Here is an 8,759-nt window from a genome sequence, read left to right as displayed (position 1 = left end):
TGGTGGCCGCTGGTCCACAGGCTCCACAGGAAATGAAATGCAGGGCCCTTCCCAAACACCAGGAGCATCTCAGGACGATGACGGCACAGCCTTGGACGGCCGAGTGACTCACAGGTCACACGCCCACCAAAACCTCCTTCGGGCTTTCGGAACGGCTTTGTGTAATCTCTCCCAGGACAACGGGGACATGTCACAGTGGACTGAAGCAGTTAACACGCAGCGTCTCAGATAAGGCACCTCAGCCTGGTCAGGGCTGGGCAGGAGGCCCAGGGCGGTGCCAGAGGCTGGTGTCTGGGGACAGAGCCGGGGAGAGGAGAGTTCTGGACCAGGTGGGGAGGGCCGAGCGGCCTGTGGATAGAAGGGCACCTCGATGTTGGGTACAGTTCACCAGAAGGAGGCAGAGGCCTCTGCCAAGGTCCATGAGGGACCAACGCTCGAGCAGGGGAGCCTGGGACTGGGGTGCTCGGGGCCCGGGGAGGCTGCAGCGTCCTGGTACACCTCTCGCGCTGGCCAACCCCAGGGAGCTTTTCCGGGAGCCACCCAGGTGTCAGCGCCAGGGACAGCAAGGAAAGGAGCGAGGAGGAGCCCCGCGCAGCCAGCGCCTGAAGAGAGGCGGCGGCGGACCCAGGCTGCCCGCAGCGCCATGCCCCGCGCACTGTGAACGCCAGGGCAGACCAGCGCGGGCAGCGTGGGAGGGGAGACTGCCCAGAGACTGCGCATCCCAGTCCCGCACTGTGGCTTGGGGTGACAGGACCTCAGCAGGTGGCATGAAGCACCTGAGGGAATCGTCCTGTGTCATGCTGGTGCCCCAAGTCCTCGCAGGGCCCATGCAGGGGGAAGCAAGCACTCGGGGTCAGAGGAGGGGCCTGGAGCGAGGCGGGAGGGAGGCCACCGGCAAGGAGGGCAGAGGGGCCTGACAGCTGGACAGACAGAAGAGGCAGACCCCACGGGAAGGCCTCCCGCGGCGGTTCAACCTCAAGACTTCCCGGAAAAGGCAGGATGGTGGCCAAGGGGTCTGTGGTTGCCAGGGTTGGGGAGGAGAAGGGAGAGGGTGAACAGGAGGAGTGCAGAGGGCTCCTGAGCGTCGCCGTCCTGGTGGACACAGTCTGGTATCCACGGGGACAAGGAGCAGCACGAGTGGGCCCTGACGGGAGCGTGGACGGGGCTTGTGCGCCGCAGAATGGACAGCTACCCCCGCAGGGCAAAGAAGGCCCGGCCTGACGAGGCCTGGGGGGGTCCAGTGGCCTCCCTGACTGGGTCAGTCTGCACTCCGTGGGACCCGCCGCCAGCTTCCATCCCTCGGGGGAGCCTCCCTGTCCTCAGACCCTCCTGCGGCCAGTTCCCGTCCCTCCTGGCCAGGGCAGGTGTGGCGTCTGGGCAGCCAAGGGGGCAGGCTGGGATTCAGCCTCCCCCAGGGATCCAGAGGGATGCAAGAGAGATCCCTGGAGGGGCCCCAGGCAGCAGCGACACCCCAGCCATAGCGGGCCAGCGCCCTGTCACAGGGAGTCTCAGTGGAGAGGGTGACGCGAGGCCTCCGGAGCCAGTCTCGGTCGAGCCCTCCTTCTCCTCGGGATTTATCACTCTGGGAAGAGCTCCAAACCCAGATTGAGAAAGGCCCCCTCTCTGCCAAGAGGCTGTCCCGCCTGCACGGAGGCCGGCCAGGGCGAGGCGGAGGCCGGGCCACCCACAGGTGTCCAGGGTCCTGATCCGCTCACTTCTCCCTTCCAGTCCTAGGCAACAGCCCTGCAGGCCACCCCAACGCCGAGGTCCAGTTCCACCCAGCCTCAGAGATGAGGAACCCGACTGGGCAGCTGGGGGTTCTGCAGCCAGTGGGGGTGTCCTCTCCGAGGACAGGGAAGCAATGGACTTCAGGGAGGAGAAAGATGAGTGTCTACCCCAGGCACCTGCACAGAAAGCTCTGCCTGCCCTTCCAGGTGGTCCCCGGCCCACCCCAAGAATCAGAGGAATGTGCGACCCCCACAACCCTTCCCCACCCGGAGCCACAGGAGCCACCTCTGGAAAACAGGTGTTCTAGGCCAGGTCCTAACGTTTCAGGGGTCAGAGTGGCGGCTGCCCATCAGAAAGACGCGCAGCAGGTTGGCTGGGGGGGGCGGGGAGCCAAAGCCCTATCCCTCGGGTCAAGGGAATTTGCTGGTCAGTAACAGCCCCAACTCAGGACACAGTGGAAGCTGCCCTCTTCCCAACACGCTGCGGTCATGTCTCTCTGCCAGCCGCGTCCTGGCCACCTCTGGAGCCGCGGCTGGGAGCAGAGTGAGGGGGAGATGTCCCTCTTGCGGGTCTCCTTCCTGGCCACCCTGGGGGAACAGCTCTGGGAAGCTCCCTACTCCAGAAGACACCTCAGCCTGGGAGAGCTGCCTGGGCTGGTCCCAGACCAGGGCCCACCGTCTGCCCACAGTCGAGGAGGGCGGAGGAGGAGGCGGGAGCAGGGCTGAGCGCCCCTGAAGTTCTGCACCCAAGAGGCAGCAAAATCAAACAGGAACAGGCAAGGCCGCCGTGCCACCAACCTAGCCCTGGGACGGCCAGCCGCGTGGCTCCGTCCCGGTCTCCTGGTCTGTAAAAGGGAGATGATTGACGCTGCAAGGCTGCTGAGAGGCAGTTAATGAGGACAAAGTCAATCACCAGCATCAGGGAAACTGGCCGAGGTCTTCAGATTGCAGTGTCCTCAACGTCCACCGGGCGGCCAGCACCAAGGAATGCCGACCCTCACTCTCCTCTGCACGCCAGGAGCCGGGAATCCCATCTGCTCCCAGACCCTTCCCCACGCACAGAAGAGCAGCTGCCCAGGCAACCCGCACCCCGAAAACAGGTCTTAAAAGACAAAGATCCGCTGCCAGCCTCAAAGGTGGCTGCCCCCCCGCGGGGAAGGGTCAGCCCAGGAGCCCTGCAGGCGCACAAGCCCACCCTCCTGCAGGCGGCCGCCGGCCAGCGCTTCCTCGGCTTCCGGCTGTTTTCTCCGAAGAGCCCGCGCTGGCCAGAGGGCGTCCTGCTTCCTTTCTGCGAAACCGGGGCCTGGCCGCCAGAGGACCCGGCCCCTTTCTCCGAAGGGGCCTGGCTGGGTCTTGGCACCTCTGCCTGCCTCCCGGGCTGGCCTCAGACCCTGCCCAGGGACGCCTGAGAGGCCAGGGATGTGGCCTGGGGACGCCCGAGAGGCCAACGGTCGTGACCTGGGACACTTGAGGGATGGGGAGCCCGGTGGCCTAAGGGCCACTCGAGCGGTCAGGGGCTGGGGAGCCCGGTGGCCTAAGGCCACTGGAGGGGCGAGGGGGCGGAGTCTGGGAACCTAAGCAATGCCCCACCCCTCGCGAGGCTCCGCCCCGTGCTGCTGCGCAGAGGCTCCGGGAGAGGGGGGGCCAGTGGGACCTCAGAACCTGGCCCCAAGACTCGGCTGCTGATTGGTCCATGGCCCGCGATGCTAAGGCGGAGGCACAGGCAAGAGGGGCGGAGCCTTACGTATTCTGGGGGCTGTAGAATGGAACCAGAAGGGTGCCTGTGTACCTGCGCCCACTTTCCTTTCTTCAGGGGCACTCCACTGACCACTGAGCCACATCCCAGCCCTATTTTGAATTTTATTTAGAGACAGGATCTCACTGAGTTGCTGAGCGCCTCACCATTGCTAAGCTCCTGCCTCAGCCTCCCCAGCCGCTGGGATTGCAGGCGTGCACCCCGGCACCAGGCCCTGCACCCACTTTCATCCAGTCCATGAGCTTGTTCATTGCTTACAATTAGATCCCTTCCATGATGAATTATAACGTGGTCTACGCACACTGGAGTAATATTCTGCTATTTTTAGTGAGGTTCAAATATTACATGGGCATATTAAACTTTTTTTGGTATGTTATTTTCTAAATATTACATGGCACACCAAAAATTACTTGTTTCTCAAGATTCAAATATATTTTACTCAGGAGCCTACTTGTAAGCATTTGTCCCTTATGTGACCACACGTCCATGCTGACCTCAGTCCTGCAAAGGTAAGCTCCAGGACGGCAGGCACCCCTGGGGCTTTGTTCCTCTTGGCAGTGCCCAACAGGGTGCTGAAAGAAGGTGGCTGAGGCAGACTCAGGTCACTCAGAGACACCCATTTCTAATCCCTAGAACCTGTGAAAAACGTTAGAGTTTGCAGATGGGATTAAGTTAAGGACACTGAGATGGAGATCGTCTTGAATTCTCCGGGGGCCAATTTCATCATGGCAATGGGGACAGTCGGACGATAATTCTATGAAATAGGCCCATTGTGCTGACACCTGCCCACTTCCTTTTCCAAGAAGCAATTGACCTGCAGCCCTGCCTGGCTTAAGTGGACAGGCCATGTCACATCCCTCGGCAAACGACCTGTTATCTGCAGGAGAAATGCAGGCCCAAGTAGTGTTGAAAAGAGGAGCCCAGGTTACCCTGAAGGGGCAGACCTCTGTGACTCTTTTCACAGACCAGATCCCAAAACTCAGGGAGATAAGGATAATGCCTTCTAACCATAAAATCTCTAAGAACCTGTGGTTAAGAATCCAATTAGAACTGGTCAGCCTGGGCCAAAAGAACCCCAAACACCCTACAGTTGTCACGGCAGCGGGGACCTGAAAGTCTGATGTCATCTTGCTATCGGTCAGAAGTCAAGAGGTGGACCTGGATGCCCTGGAAACTTCTCTGGGATCCCAATAAAGTGAAGTGCAGGAGAAGCACACTGTGTGTCTCCTCTCTGAGGGGACTGCTCTCTCCCTTGAGAGTGTCCCCTTTTCCTATTTCTTTAATAAACTCAGGCCTAGTACTCTGACATGTCTGAAATCTTTCTGACTTGATCACAAGAATCAGGTGTTTCTGGGGTGGGGGGGAGTCTTCACACTGCCTCAGTTTCCTGGAAATCCCAAGCCCTTCACAGTGGGGTCTTCATAGAGGGAGGCCAGAGGGTCCGTCTGGGAGGGGCTGGGAGACACTGAAATACCCACTCTGAAGCTGGAGGCCGCGAGCCGAGGGTGGCCCTGCCTCCAGACTGAAACAGACAGCGCCTCCCAGACCATCGTGCAGAATCTGCTGCAATTTTGGACCCTAAAGGCTGGGTCCTTTCCCTCTCAGATTGTGGAACCAGGAATGAGGCCCAGCATGACTGGGCAGAGCAGGAGAATTTTATTCTTGGCCAAGAAAAGGAGAAGTGGGAGATAAACTTGCAAATCAGCTTCCCGCCCTGTAAGGGTCGGGGGTTTCAGACGCAGGCAAAAAAAAAAAAAAAAAAAGAAGGGGAGAGAAAGGCTCATAAAGTCATAAAGGGGAGGAAGCTTATGGATTCCCTGGACCTTAGGTGCCACTTCTTTGCACTCCTACTGTGGACCTCACCAGTCACCATCATGGTACTTGTCCACTATCAGGGCAGGGGCCCTCTAGCATGCACATGAGATCATGGTGACGGTGATGTCAGACCTCGTCTGGTGGCCTCGCTGTTCCTATCCAGCCAGCTTCAGCCAGCCCACATGAAGAGGGACAGAACCCTGTCAAGGATGAGTACAATCAGGGCCAGGCAGAAATTCAGCAGGCCACCTAGACGTACACACAGTGAGGACATCAAGGCAGGGTAAGAGCAGGAGGATGGGAATCAGAGCCTGAAGGAGCCAGGAGCTCAGCGATATGTTCACCTCTAGGGGCTGGAAAAAGGGACAAGGACAAGGACTCTCCCTTGGAGCTTCCAGGAGGGACAAGCCCTGCCCACCTCTTGGTTTTTAGTCTGGAGAGATCGGTTATGGGCTCTGACCTCCAGATTGTAAGAGAATCGATTCATGTTATCTGAAGCCACTGAGTCGGTGGGGCTTTGTTACTGCAGCCATAGGACACTCATACAGTGCCCAGAAAACATCTGTGAGTGCCAGAAGGCCCGGGAAGAACACAAAGGCAGCTCTGGAAACGTGGGTCAGAGCCAAAAAAGTCAGGAGCCTGGCCTCCCATGTGTCATTTGTCATGAGACCCCGGGCCTCTGAAATCAGTCCAGGCCTTTGGTTTCCTGATCCGTAACCTGGGGTGGCTCTGCCGGCCTCGCAGAAGATGAGGAGGAAGGAGGCCCCTCAGCTGCGGCCAGACCTCGCTCAGCGACCTCCCTGGGACCAGCCCCTCCACTGCCAGGGCTTGTGCATTCGCAGACTCACTGGGTTGTGACTGTCACCCTGTTTCCTGAAAGGAGGCCCAGGGAGGTGAAGTAGCTGCCCCAAGGTTACCCAGCTGTTAAGGGGGGGAGTGTGCAGAGGAATGAAACCCTCAGGGAGAGCCCCCCTGGCGCCCCCAGCACCCTCTCTGCCCTCAGTTTACCCTCACGGTGCAGCTCTTCCCACTGGGGCCATCCGAACCCCCAATCAAGGGATGCCTGCCAAGATTAAGATGTTTTCTCAGCAGGCAGACACGTGACAACCCAGAAAGGAGGTGAAAGGTCAGGCTCTGAGAGCCCCACCCCGGCCCGGGCAGAAGTCAGGTGTGAGGCAGTCAGGGATTCCTGGAGACCCAACTTCTCACTCACCTGGAACAAGGACTCGCCCTTTAAATCTTCCCTTACCTCTACCGAGAGATCTGGGGGTCTCCCCACCCTGGGGCTGCCCCCAGGCTGGTTGTCCCGGCCAGCCCGGTTCTGTGGGAGGCCAGCCACCGGTCAGCCGGAGGAGCACGAGGACCGGGAGGAGGCGGAGAGGCGGGGCGGGCAGCCAGGGTGGAGGAATCCCCAAACTGGCTAAAAATAGCCAGGGAAATTATTCCAGCACCTTCCCAAAATAGAAGGCAGCCTCCAACAAAAGGCCAGCGCGGGCTGGCAGCAGGAGAGGGGCGGCTGAGGAGAGGTGGCGGCGAGCCACCCCTCCCCAAGACAACACCCAGGCCCCTCTTTGACCTTCCCCACCACCCTCCTCCCAGCCGTTGGGGTGCGGAGGTTGCGCAGAAAGCCTGGCTGGGCTACCCAGCTCCAGAGGAGGTGGGGACCCCGGAAAGTGGAGCCGCCCCTTCTTCCTAACGCCAGGTCCAGGCCCTGGGCTGCCGACCTGGGAAACCAACCGGAGGGCCCAGGCTACCCAGGCTAAAAATAGGTCTAGCCTCCTCCCAGGCTATATTTAGTCTGTTAGCCTTGGCGTCCGCACTAAGGCAGCCGGTGGGCACACCCCGCCGGGCAGCTCGGGTGCGGGCACCGCCTCTGGCCACCACAGAGGCCAGAGATGGGGCGAGACCCACAGTGTGGACAGAACTGGCTTCAGCTCCCGGCTGGCTGGGTGGCACAGGACACCCACAGGCTCTCTCTGTGCCTGGCTGTGCAGAAGAGAGGGTGACCAGCGGGTAGTGGGGGGTCTGGATTCCAGAGAGCTCTAGAAGAAGGATGCAGCACCTCTGGTCACCACACCCTGCGGAGATGAGACCTGAGCCCGACTCTGTGCCAGGCATGCGCTGGGGGGTGGTGGTGGCAGTGCCTGGGCCACAGTTTCCCCGTGAATGAGGAATCACATCGCTCAGCCCACGGCAGACCCCCTCCTAAGCGCTCTTCACGTGTTGTCACTACAAATAAGTTAGTGTCACTTTCATTTTCCCAGTTCCCTCCCGCGCAGGCCGGCTCCAGTAACGCAAGGGGCTGACGTCACCGCAGCCCGGGTCCAGCCCCCCGCGCGCCCGACGCAGGCCGGCGCCGCCGTCACGGGCGTTCCTGCGCCAGGGAACCCCGGCCCCCGCGCTGGGGGCCGTGGAAACCCGTGACGCCAGCGCGCGCCGCCGCAGGTCTTCCGGCCCGCGCCGGGGCAGGCGGAGGGCGGGGCGTCCTCGCTCCAGCCGCGTGCGCGTGCGCGTGCGCGTGCGCCGCGCTCTCCCACCCCACGCGTGCACTCCCGCGCGCCACGCCTGCACCGACGCAGGAGCGTGCCTGGCGTGTGTCGGCCTGCACGAGCTCGCGGGCTTGCGTGTGCAAGGCCCGGGACCCCCGGGGCACGAGCCCACGGGGACGCACAGCGCAGGGCTGGGAGGAGGAGGGCAAGGGGACCGCCCGGCCCACACCCTGCTCTCCCGGCCCCACACTGTCTCCCTGCAGGTGCCCGTGGCCTGTGGGCGTGGGGCCGTCGCGATGACGGGGAGGCTGTTCATGTCTCCCCGCCAGTCTGGGAGCTAATTACCGTCAGGACGAGACGGGTTGGCTGGAAAGATGAACAAATCGCAGTGTCTGCAGCGCGTCTGGGTCTCCAGGCCCCTGCGGCGACGGTTGTCGGTGCCCGGGCGGTGGGGAGGGACGCCGCGCTGGGTGGGGTCCAGGACGACCTTGGTGCTGCCTGTGGGAAGGGGACCTTGGGCTCCCGCGCGGGTCCTAGAGGGACTAGGTGAGGGATGGTGGCCCAGTCTGGTGTGTGTGAGCGAGAAACGGACAAGTGGCAGGCTAGTCTCCTGATAAATAAAATGGGTCTAATAATAGTACTTACCCCATCAAGTCCTCGAGGACCTGGCAGCCCACGCCCTGAATTATCCACGAGTAATCAGAATTTCGGTCCACACCAAGACCTGGCGTGGATGCCCATAGCACTTCTATTCCTCCTCACGGAAAACCGAGAACTTTCCAAACCTCTGTGCTCAGGTGAGCCCGTAAACCGAGGTCCAGGTTGATGAACGGAATGGAATTCTCTTTAAAAAGTACTGTGACGGGGAACAGAGCGACCTTGAAGACGGACCAGATCCCAAAGGCCACAGCGTGTGACTCTATTGATAGGAAACGTCCAGCCCAGAAAGTGGACTGGTGGATGCAGGGCTGG

The sequence above is a fragment of the Spermophilus citellus genome, assembly GCF_964194105.1.
Source record: "Spermophilus citellus genome assembly, chromosome: 3".
Lineage (NCBI taxonomy): Eukaryota > Metazoa > Chordata > Mammalia > Rodentia > Sciuridae > Spermophilus > Spermophilus citellus.
This window is presented reverse-complemented; position numbering follows the sequence as displayed.